We start from the raw sequence: 12,153 nt of genomic DNA, 5'->3' as shown, positions 1-12,153 counted from the left end.
ACATTACATCTCCCTTCCCATTTAATTTATTCTACTTTTTCAAAATTCTCTTTTAGTCTATCGGTATCATAATCTTTGTGCCGTTTCCTGCAGTCGCCTCCTGAAACGCTTACCTGACTTGATTTCACGTCTTTCAGCTCCATCAATGTGCTCGTTACACCACACAAAGATAATCAAAGGGTCAGTATTGTTTCAATGTCTTTATTGACTTTGGTTGATTTCCATTTTTCTTTAATCGGCATTCATCCAGTCATTCTCTGTAAGCTTTTCATTTCCCACGGGTGAGCTCGTGCCTATCCTATTTCGTCTGACTAGGATTGAGAGACTGGGTGCATTCTTAATTGGTACAGAACCACTCCAAAAAATCTATAAAATTATATATAGCACTTAGGTACACCGAAAGAACTGTTGTAAAGGGCTGTATAAATATACTGTAATCTGAGAAGAACCTTTTTTTTTTTTTTGGGACCCTAACCCTAACCCATCCTCCATTTCATCGAACCGTTTTGTTGTAGTCAATAAACCTTCTTTTGTTCGAATCTGAAAAACTGACTTTTGGATGCGAGTTTTCTGGTGGCTTTTTGGGACTCCCCAGGGGCTTTGGCAGACCACGGTCCCAACAACCTCGCCTAAGGAAAATGCCCGGCAACGCTGGGCTATTTCGCGTGTGTGTAAATATAGATGATTTTATATATATATATATATATATATATATATATAAAATTTGCACCGCTTTTCCTCTGTAGGGTCGGAAGGGTGACGGAGCCCATCCCAGCAGTCTTCGGGCAGGGGACACCCTGAACTGGTTGCCAGCCATTTGCAGGGCACACAAAGACAGATAATTCACTGGCTTATTTACACCTAAGGACAATTTGCTCCAGACAATTAATCTGAAATGCGGGAGGAAACTTGAGTGTCCAGAGCAAACCCACGCAAGCGCGGGGAGATCACTCTGCCCAGAAAGGCTTGTAGCTGGATTTAAGCCCATGACCTCAGAACTGTGCCGCGGACGTGCTAACCACTCAGTTACCGAGTCAGCAATGAGTCGGCAGCCTATTTACATTTATATTAATATAATTTATTTGTAATTTGCAATCCCTCGTCTATCGCTGTAAATAGGGGTCAAAGTACCCCAGTGTTAATATCTGCAGAAGAGGAGACACACACACACACATTGTTAAATTGCACTTTGACGGCCTCTGCTTGCAGCAATAGTCAACTGGGGATAATGGATCGCGGCCACACCGGTCTCAATCAGAACGTGAAAACAGCCGCAAGGCACAATACAAATTTGTTTTTTTGGGCCTCTATTTTAGCAGCAGGGGACTGGAAATTGTGGATTGTGGCAAAAACAGTGCAGTGCAGTTCACTTTAGGTGGTCTGCAATAGCACACATTAGTGGCTTGAAAACAATGCGCTCTGGCAGCCCGTGCACTAAGCAATAGCCAACTGCGGATAATGGATCTCGCTCACAACCGTGTTTTTAATTTTACTTGAGCCAGAAAGGCAAGTCTCCTGGAATGAGTGCCTTCTGCCAGCCCACTCGCAGCGATATGAAATTGGGAATAATAAATTGCGGCCGCACAAGTGCAGTTCGTTTAAAGGGGAAATAACAATAAAAGAGCTGCCAGGCCTGACAAATTTGCTCTCTGTTGGTCACACGTTGCATCATTATGCGATCGGGGATAACGCAGCTCCACGAGTGCAGTTATGATATCACATATATTATACTTATTGGTATAGGAATTGCATATTTTTTGATACATGGATGTTTTAACTCATTAACAATTATGGAAAACGAATTTTGAATATTTAGCTTACTTTCTACTGGCATAGTTTGGCCTATAATAAAATGGCAGATTCATTTCGGTAGATTTTAGCTCGTAAACTGGATGTTAAGCAGAAACCCGATAAATAGTCCCATGCTAACATGAGCAAACAATGATTTCCACACTTTATTATCCTGCAGAGCTGAAGTCATAAATGCAATAATGGGACAGATGGCTAACTCGCATGATTAGTTCCTGCAATATTTCACTCCTGAATTAACAGCCAACTGAACTTGATTATGTATACTTTCCAAACTGCATTTTGGGATAACAGAAGTAATAGGACCTTGCAGATTCAACAAGAGAGACATTGTAGGGACACAGTGAGCAACATATGCCAGCTTAGTTGAATAGATTAAAACTCAGCTGGATTCGGAAATGTTCCAACTCATGACTGCAGCTCCACAGGATTTCGCTGACTGATATGTTACATAAAATCATTCAGACAATGGTTGTTTTAGGTGAGACCAGTACAGCCTACTTGCATTTAAAGGAAAGTGTGACTGACATACAGTAGACTTAATTTACATGCAGGGATCAGAATTTGGATTTTTGGAACATTCTTAATGAATTGTTTGCATGCCTTGGGAGAAAAGAATAACCCGGTATTGACCCTTTACACACACGGGACAATGCCACGACTGATGAAAATAACCATGATAAACAGTAACCCCCGTGGGTAAGGCCAGTAGACAAAAACAACAAAACTATACTATTCAACACCATTGTCAATGACTAGTCAAATGAATATTAGTCAGCTGTTGGGTGAGGTGGCTCACCCTAAGAGTGGTATTTTAGAGAAACTGAGGATAGCATGGCTAGTGAAGAAATGTGGTAGATTTCTATCTTGTCCTTTTTTGGCATTGTATAGGTCAACAGGAATCCGCAACGTTTGTTTTCTGCTTGCCCCTTGTTCTTGTGGTTTCTTGACATCAGGTTGAACTTTGCTCTTTTGCTTAAGGTTCCAGACAATAATTTGAACTTATAGCTTGCATTGAAAATATCCATTTATAATAAAACTGATACACTTCATGTAAAATAGGTCTACACTAGCTACCGACCCATAGTGACTTCCTTTTTCACAGATCTAACCAAATCCAGTCTGCCTGACTTCAGTCCACACTATATTATAAATGGTGTATCCCTATACACCGACGCTGTTCCAAAAGGGTATAAAAGTCTGGATGCTTACCCGGTTTTCGTAGCTGGTACGTGTTGCTGCGCGAAAAGGGAGTTTGTTTCAACACTGGCATCTCAATGTTAGCTGTGTATGCTTTTGTTTTTAAATGATTGTAAGCTGTTTTAAAAGTGCACTTGTGATCAACACCTTGTTCTGTACCCACAAGCCCAGAATATTCTGTTTTATTGGTCTTGTTTTATGGTAATGAAAACCTCAACAGAACTGCTCCTCCAGCACTTATGTTTACCCGTCTCCCGACATGGATATTGATTCCAGCAAGCGGATGAAGGAATAGTTTGTCCTCTTTCAATAGGAAAGATAAAGTACTAACCCAACCAATTAAATCTGATGACTCGCAGTAGAGCCTATTGCTTCATTGGTAATCTGTGATCCTTTACATGGCTTTGTAGAACTGGAATAAGGGATATGTTCAATTTTATAAACTTAAAGAACACAGGCAAACAATTACTTGCATGTTAACGGACCTGAAGTCGCAATTTACACATTAAAAGTATTTAGCTTTTAGCTATATTTATGTCTTCTTACTCAATATTTTCCTTAAATTACAATGTGAAATGATATAACATGTTCAAATAATATATATGAGTTAAAGTCAGGCCAAATATACCAGAAAAGAGGATCTTATTCAGTAAAACCATGTCATGATATTTTTATCTTTCAGGCAATCAGCCCCCCCCTGCGAGTATATGCTGGTTCTACATTTCATCAGACAGCCTCTCATTTTCATGTGTGGGGTGCTACTGCCACCACATGTCATTTTCTTGAAAAACAGTCAGTTGCTTTGTCCGTTTGCCTTCATAACATTCAATATAACACGGACTTGGAATGAGTAAGGATGGAATCAACGTATAATGTTTCATTTTGGGGGCTGGATAAAAATATCGCTAATCTGAGGCGGGCGGGCAGACAGAAAGCATGTCTGCTTGTCTGACGGACACACATGTAGACAGGCAGACAGACAGCCTGCTTGTCTGGCAGACAGACAGATATGCATGTCTGATTGTCTTACAGACATGCAGACAGACAGGTATGCATGTGTAATTGTCTCACAGACAGAGAGCATGTCTGATTGTCTGACAGACAGAACGCCTTTCTGATTGTCAAACAGACAGACAGACAAACAGCATGTCTGATTGTCAGACGGACAGACAGACAGAAAAAACAGAAAGACAGACTTCATGTCTGATTGTCTGTCAGACAGAAAAACAGAAATACAGACAGCATGTCTGTTTGTCTAACAGGCAGATATGCAGACAGACAAACAACATGTCTGTTTGTCTGACATGGAGAAGGACATGTTTTCTTGTCTGACAGACAGACATCCAGACAGACCGACTGACAAACAGAAAGCCTACCTGTCTGCTTGTCTGACACAGACAGGCAGACCTCCTGCATATCTGCTTGTCTGACAAACGGACGGACGGATAGACTTCTCGCATCTTACATTTTAACAAATGATTTTTGTCGCTTTCATCATTTCTTACTTACTTGTCTGCTTGTTTAATCACTTTCTTACTTACTTAAAGACACAAACATATAGGTAGACAGACAGACAAATCTGTAAACAGACTGATGGACGGATGGACGGACAGATAAATGGATATTTTTTTCCTTTCATCTGAATCTTTTGTCCGCAGCATTAGACTAATTACCGTATCGAGGCCAGTCGGAGGACAGCGTGTTTAAGAAGTTTGCAGGTTTTTGGTAGTTGGCTGCGACGGCCATTTTTGGAAGGTGGCCATCTTGTCTGTATTCGCGCTTACAGGTGGAAGGTTATCCTGGAATTGTTTTTGTTTTTTAACAGAGCAAGATAAAGACAATACTTTTTATTTTTGATTTGATTCTGAGTACCCTGCCAGTTTTGGGGGGGATTTTCATTTGAATGTTTATATTTATTAGTTGTATGTTAACAAACATTGAATGACAATAATGCAACACTTTAAGAAAATATACTGTTACTCATACTATTTATAACTAGTAATCATGATTTTATAAATTAAATAAATAAATAAAATATTTTCACTGAACTGAAGTTTCTTGTCATTTAAAGGTAATCTAAATTTCAACAACGTGATTTGTGCTGAAGAGGTCTAGTCTAGTGTAATGGACGCGGATGAGTAAAGTACGTAGTTTTCAGATTATTTTTTTTAGATAAAACAGGGGAGATGCGTTTTTTCTTCTACATCTGCTCTGCATCTTTTATTTTCGTTTTTATGATTCATGGTAACAACAATATTAATGGTGATTATAATTTTAGCCATGTGTTGTTAGAAAAATAAAAATGTTATTCATTCACAGCTACGAGACTAAAAAAGGTATAATTTTTACTGTCTTTTTAATTGAATACTTTATTGAACAGAACACATACAGATTTTGATTTTTAAGCAGTTGTTCATGTTGCAACCACTTGAGTTGCGTCGAGGAAAGTACGTCCAAACGCGATGACGTAAGAGAAGTATGCGGAAGTTTATTCCTTACAATTTCTAACAGAGGAAGAGGAAGATAATATCTTAGGGTTTTTTTTTTATTGAGAATGGTCAACAATTGTTATGTATACTGTATTGAATTTGTTTTCCTTTGGTAAACCTTTTCCCAATTACTGTATTTATTTTTTATAAGTGTGTGGGCTGTCGCCACCGTTAGATGGCAATAAAGGACAAATGGAAGACGTCAAAGTTAACCGATCCGGGGAACCTGATCCAGAATGAAAGTTATTCAATGATTTCACAAAATATACTTGTACTACTATTATGGTCTCTATTCTATTTTGAGTGATCTACCATTTGTTTTAATATTTATATTTTATTCACTTTTTTTAACTGCGTGTTCTTGCCACCGTTAGATGGCAATAGTGGACCAACAACAACTAACCAACTATTTTAGGCTTGACATTCTCTTTAGCTCGGGGGTCACATGGTAGGAAAAGGATTCTTACATGGGCCGGGAGAGTAGATGAAAGAAAACGAAAGAGAGGGAGCGTGAAAAAAAGAGAAAAATGGAGGTAAGAAAGGGATAGAAGGAGTGTGATAAAGGAAGAGAGGAGAGAGAGAAAAATACAGCAATCGTGTCTTTGTGAGTGGCGCCTGGATTTGGCGGCATGGAGTAGAAATTTTTAAAACTCCAGAAACACAAAGAAAGACAAAGAAAGAAACAAAGAGACAGACAGACATAAAGAGAGACAAAGAGAGAACAAGAGACATAAAGAGAGTCATAAAGAGAAAAAGAGAGACATAAAGAGTAAGAGAGAGAAAAAGAGACATAGAGAAAAACAGTACCAGAAAGAGAGAGTGGCAGGAAGAGATGTAGTTACAGAAAGAGAGAGGGAAAGAAAGAAAGAGAGGGAAGAGAAAAGGAGAAAAAGAGTGACAATGAGAGGAACGGAGAGTGGGAAAGAAAATTTTGAGAGAGAGAGAGAGAAAACGACAGTATTTGTGTCTTTGTGAGTGGTGCCTGGCTTTGGCGACATGGAACAGACATTTTTAAAACTCCAGCTTCTTACGGCATTGTCTCGCAGGCCAGATTTAATCTGTCGGCGGGCCTGATCCGACCCGCGGGCTGCATGTTTGACACAGCTGAACTAGTGAACTAGGCAAAACCATACAGTTTGACAGGTATGGAGTAACCAAACACATCTAAGATCCTCATGCATTTGCATACCTGTCAACCTGTACGTTTTTTTGCCGTAAAAAGATAGATAGATAGATACTTTGTTCATCCCTGCAGGGAAATTCACATTTCCAGCAGCATCCCTTCGTTGAGAACAATACAATAATAAAGCAAAATGAATACAATATACAAATACCCAATGTGACGTGCTGATACCCACTGTAGCGTGTTGTATAGACTATTTAAATAGTGCTACATAAAATACACACTGCAATAAAAGTACAGTAATATGCAATGTAGGGGGTGTGGTTTAATGTGGGCCTTTACTCTAGCATGAGGAAGAAAAAATCTCTTCAGTCTGTCCGTGGTACAAGACAGTGACAGCAGTCTGTCACTGAAGCTGCTCTTCTGTCTGGAGATAATGCTGTGTAGTGGATGTGATGAATTGTCCATGATTGACCGCAGCTTTTTCAGTGCCCGTCTCTCAGCTACTGTTGTCAGGCTGTCCAGCTCTGTGTCCACAACAGAGCTCGCTTTCCTCGCCAGTTTATTGAGACGAAAGGCATCCTTCTTCATGACGCTGCCTCCCCAACACGCTGCCGCATAGAAGAGGGCGCTTGCCACAACTGTCTCATAGAATATTTTCAGGAGCTTTTTGCAGATGTTGAAGGAGGCCAGCCATCTGAGGAAGTAAAGTCGGCTTTGACCTTTCCTACATAGAGCTTCTGTGTTGGCAGTCCAGTCCAGTTTGTTGTCCAGCTGCACACCCAGGTATTTGTAGGTCTGGACAAATTCTACACCTTCTCCCTGAATGGTTACAGGAACCGGGTGAGTTTTAGTTCTCCTGAAGTTCACCACCATCTCCCTGGTCTTGGTTGTGTTCAGGTGCAAGTGGTTCGCGTCGCTCCATTGGACAAAGTCCTGAATCAATTTCCTGTACTCCTCCTCCTGCCCACTTCTGATACTTCCCACGATCGCAGTGTCATCAGCAAACTTTTGCACGTGGCAGGACTCAGAGTTGTACTGAAAGTCCGATGTATACAGAGTGAATAGGAACGGGGAGAGCACGGTCCTCTGCGGAGATCCTGTGCTGCTAACCACAGTGTCCGATGTACAGCCCCCCTGTTTCACATACTGGGGTCTGCCTGTCAGGTAGTCCGTAACCCATTCTACAAGGTGTAAGCTAATTCCCATCTCTGTCAGTTTCCTACTCAGTAGCAGAGGCTGTATGGTATTGAAGTCACTGGAGAAGTCCAAAAATGTAATCCTCACAGCGCCCTTAGCCCTATCCAGGTGAGAGAGGGATCGGTGTAGCATGTAGACTATAGCATCCTCCACTCCCACCTTCTCCTGGTAAGCAAATTGCAGAGGGTCGATGGTACGTTTATTATGCTGTTTAAGGCGTGTACGACGTACGTACGAGAAAATCTGTACGGAAAAACGCAAATTTGTCAGTTATGGGTACCATCCGGTATACACCCACTATCACGAAACAGCAAATCAAACAAGTACGCCGCTATCGCGGTATCGTTTTTTTTTTCCGTTGCAAACAAAGCGAGCGGTTTGATGCTACTGTGCGCATTTGTCTGCCGCCTGTGGATTTCCCATTATGCATCATTCCGTAGTAGTTGTGTAGTGAAAGGAAGTCCGTCTCTTTTTAGAGAACCGGCTTTTTCGGCTCCACTCTTTAAAAAGAGCCGGCTCTCAAACGGCTCACTTGCTTTGATGCATTATATTACGAATTATTATGATGTATAAAGAAGTTAAGAAAAAAAGGATGTATAAAAGGAGAAAATGAAAAAAGACAGGTTTGTGGTTATCCCTTTAATCAGTATATTACCAATTTAATGCAGACAATGAATTAATAATTTGAATAAGAAAATGTATCATTCTAATCAATTACATTTGCATGTATTTTTTACGGTGAACGTCCAAACTACTTAATTTTTGAACTTTTTTATAATAAACCTCATTCATGTCGAGCAACTCAGTATCTCACAACAAAATGTTAATTAACAATATGTATGATATAACGAAACACATGTACAATACAACATGTTAAATTACATCAATAAACACGTTTGGAAAAAAATATGGTGTAAGATTATTTTGTATTTTGTAAGGGAAAATACGACTGTTTGTAAGGGCATGGAGCCCTGGAGCTTGACAGGTATGCATTTGTGCTTTCCTCAAGTGTGTCTTTAATCCCAACAACAATGCGCCTCAGATTGAATTTAATCCCTTCTGTCTGGTGCGTAAAGCGGGGCGGCGGCCCACACACGGACTAGCATCGGATTGGACGCGGACCAGGGAGGCCAGGCAGGCCCCTCCCGGTTATTTATGGAAGATGCCGGTGCAGGCTTGAGCCCATACATGGTGGGCCTCAATCTTGGGTGACTAAGAACGCTGAACGACACTCCCCACCGGGTTCACCTCTCCTGCTCGCTCCCTACAACATTTCCCGATTTAATTCGTAGAGTATGGATTATTTTTCATTTTGCGACCATCCTGCAACATTTCTTTGCATGCGACATTTTTGGGAGGGATAATTTTACGTGCACTCGCTAGGATCTTCTGAACCGCTGAGAAAAGTTTGCCCTGATTTTTGTCTGGCGGATACAAGTGAGTACAGTAACTTCTTTTGATAAATATCCATTTGATAACCAAAACAATCGTAAAAATATTCACATACCTGTCAACCTCCAGGGCTCCATGCCCTTACAAACTGTCGTATTTTCCCTTACAAAATACAAAATAATCTTACACCATATTATTTTTCAAACGTGTTTATTTATTTAGTTTAACATGTTATATTGTACATGGGTTTTGTAATATCATATATATTGTTAATTAACATGTTGTGAGATACTGAGTTGCTCGACATGAATGAGGTTTATTCTAAAAAAAAAGTTCAAAAATTAAGTAGCTTGGACGTTCACTGTAGAAGGAAAACATACATGAAAATATAATTAAGTAGAATAATACATTTTCTTATTCAAATTATCAATTCATTTTCTGCATTAAATTATTGTTGGTAATATACTGATTAAAGGGATAACCACAAACCTCTCTTTTTGTCATTTTCCTCTTTTATACTTCCTTTTTTTCTTAACTTCTTTATACAACAATAATGATTCGTAATATAATGCATCAAAGCAAGTGAGCCGTTTAATGAGTTGAGCCGAAAAAGCCAGTTCTCTAAAAAGAGAAGGACTTTCTTTCACTACACAACTACCACATGAAATCTGATGTTGAATGATGCATGATGGGAAATCCCAGGCAGACGCATGCGCACAGTAGCATCAAACCGCTCGTTTCGTTTGCAACGGAAAAAAACAATCCCGAGATAGAGGCTACAGCGGCGAACTCGTTTGAGTTGATTGATTTGCGGTTTCGTGATAGTGGGTGTAAATTGATAAATTTGCGTTTTTCCGTACAGATTTTCTTGTACGTCGTACACATCTTAAATTGCATAATAAACTTACTTTGTACTGCAAAAACGCACAGGTTGACAGGTATGCATTCAATTGTTATATCATGTACCCAAACCAATTGGCTTACTGTCAAGTCATTTTGTGCCTTCCATAAATACAGTATTTTTTAACCATGTATTGTAAACAATGCCAATAACAAAACAATGGAGGTAAGTTTCTTTCACATGACAATTAACAATTTGTTTGTTGATATAGCATTCAAAACAAAGCCAAATGTAGCAGATTTCTTTCTTAAAAATCGAATCAGTTTGTATCGTTCAAATTTACCGATTTGATTGTAAAAAATGTTTTTTGCTTATCACTTCAATCAATATTCATAATTTTGATGAATTACGTTTTTTTAACATTTGGATGCGCTTATTAATATACACTCTCCATATGTAATCATTTAGCAGTGCATAAAATACACGAATTCCTTCATTTTACTACAAGAGTTTACTTTAAAAGTATGGGAAATTTTCACAACAAAATATGCAGTTAAAAAGGGAATAAAACAAAGTATATAAACTTGTATAAAATGTAAAAAAAAAAAGAAAAAGAAAAAAAATCATATATTTCTTGTTTTTTTTTAACAATGGACTATATCATTCGTTTTATTCTTTCTCTTCTTCCCTAGAAAAATTATATAAATGAATGACATATTTTCTAACATTGGGCATCTTTTTCTTTGTTTTTTTATACTGTCAAGTGATTTTTTTTTCCTATGCAATACTGTTTTATTCTTTGTTCTCCCCTAAAAAATAAATGTAAAACGTATCCTTAACATTATCTGTTTTGTTTTTTAAAAACACTAGACTTAAAAAGTCATATTTTTCCTTGATAATCTAAGACATTTCTGTAATATTACATTCTTTTGCTCACTGTCAAATATGTTTTTGGAGGCATTCTTTGTAAGTGTATCGTTTCCTAAAAAACATGATAAAAAAAGAATGAAACAAGAAAAACAATTTGGCTCAAGTATTTGTTTAACAAATAAAAGTACTGTGCTTTATAAACACTTTATTGTTTTACGAATAACTTCTGTTCTGTCAATTTTAATTTCAAAAATAATTTTGCTGCTGTATTGCACAACTTTATGAATTAAATACCCGATCCACTTCACTTTACATGATACTTTTGCAAAAACTATATATATATACATGTATTGTATCTTTCCAGTGAGTATCTTTACATTTTGGAAAAAGCATCAGGGATCCGCTAGGGAGCTCCAAAGACCCGCATGTGCCTCCTGAGCTGATTTAACGGCTGGGGAGGTCCACTTTTGTTGTTGATAGAAAGCATCTCCCTTTGTTTAGCCAATCAGAATGCAGAACCCAATGCACAATGAAAATAAAGGATAGCTGTAGAGCGAAGTAGTGAGGTCTGTCTGTATGTATAAAGAAAAGTATCCTGAAAAAAATAAAGTTCTCGTAAATCCAGTACTATTTCCCTAAAATACATTTTAAAAATCAAAGAAATAATACTAACATTTGCAACTTCATCCCGGCAACGAATAACCATGAACCTTTACTGACAAGTTGCTTGTTGTCGTCGTGGAAATATGATGCGTTTATTTTGTTGCATGTATTTTTTTCCCCACATGGCTTTTTGAGAGGCCAGCTTGCATGACACACTTGTGGTGTGTTTGTGGGGCAATTTGTTCTTAACGTGGCAGGGTTGCAGCATCTTAATACAACCGTCACAAAACACAGGAGCACACGTGAGAACACGGATTGGCACACAGAATACGTGTGTGGCGATTCACCAAGCATTTCCTTATTGCTTGTATAAAAGAGGTGGAATTATTTTTCAGGCAGAGTGTCTTCTAATTAATATTTTTCTTTTATAGCAGGGTTTTCTTTTGGGTTAGATAAGTGCCTAAATTCCATCTATCATAGTAGGATGGACTTAAAGTTTCCTCCGCGTGTTTGAATGACATCCGACGGGTAAAACAAGCGATGGAGTTGAGCAGTTCAATTGAGGTTTTTCATTACGATAAAACCATAAAAACAAACAAAACATCATATTGTAAAGTAAGCTACTT

The sequence above is a fragment of the Urocampus carinirostris genome, chromosome 1 (genome assembly GCF_059441175.1).
Source record: "Urocampus carinirostris isolate Australia breed hairy pipefish chromosome 1, RoL_Ucar_1.0, whole genome shotgun sequence".
Taxonomy (NCBI): domain Eukaryota; kingdom Metazoa; phylum Chordata; class Actinopteri; order Syngnathiformes; family Syngnathidae; genus Urocampus; species Urocampus carinirostris.
The sequence above is the reverse complement of the archived record's forward strand: the minus strand, read 5'-3'. Positions refer to the sequence as shown.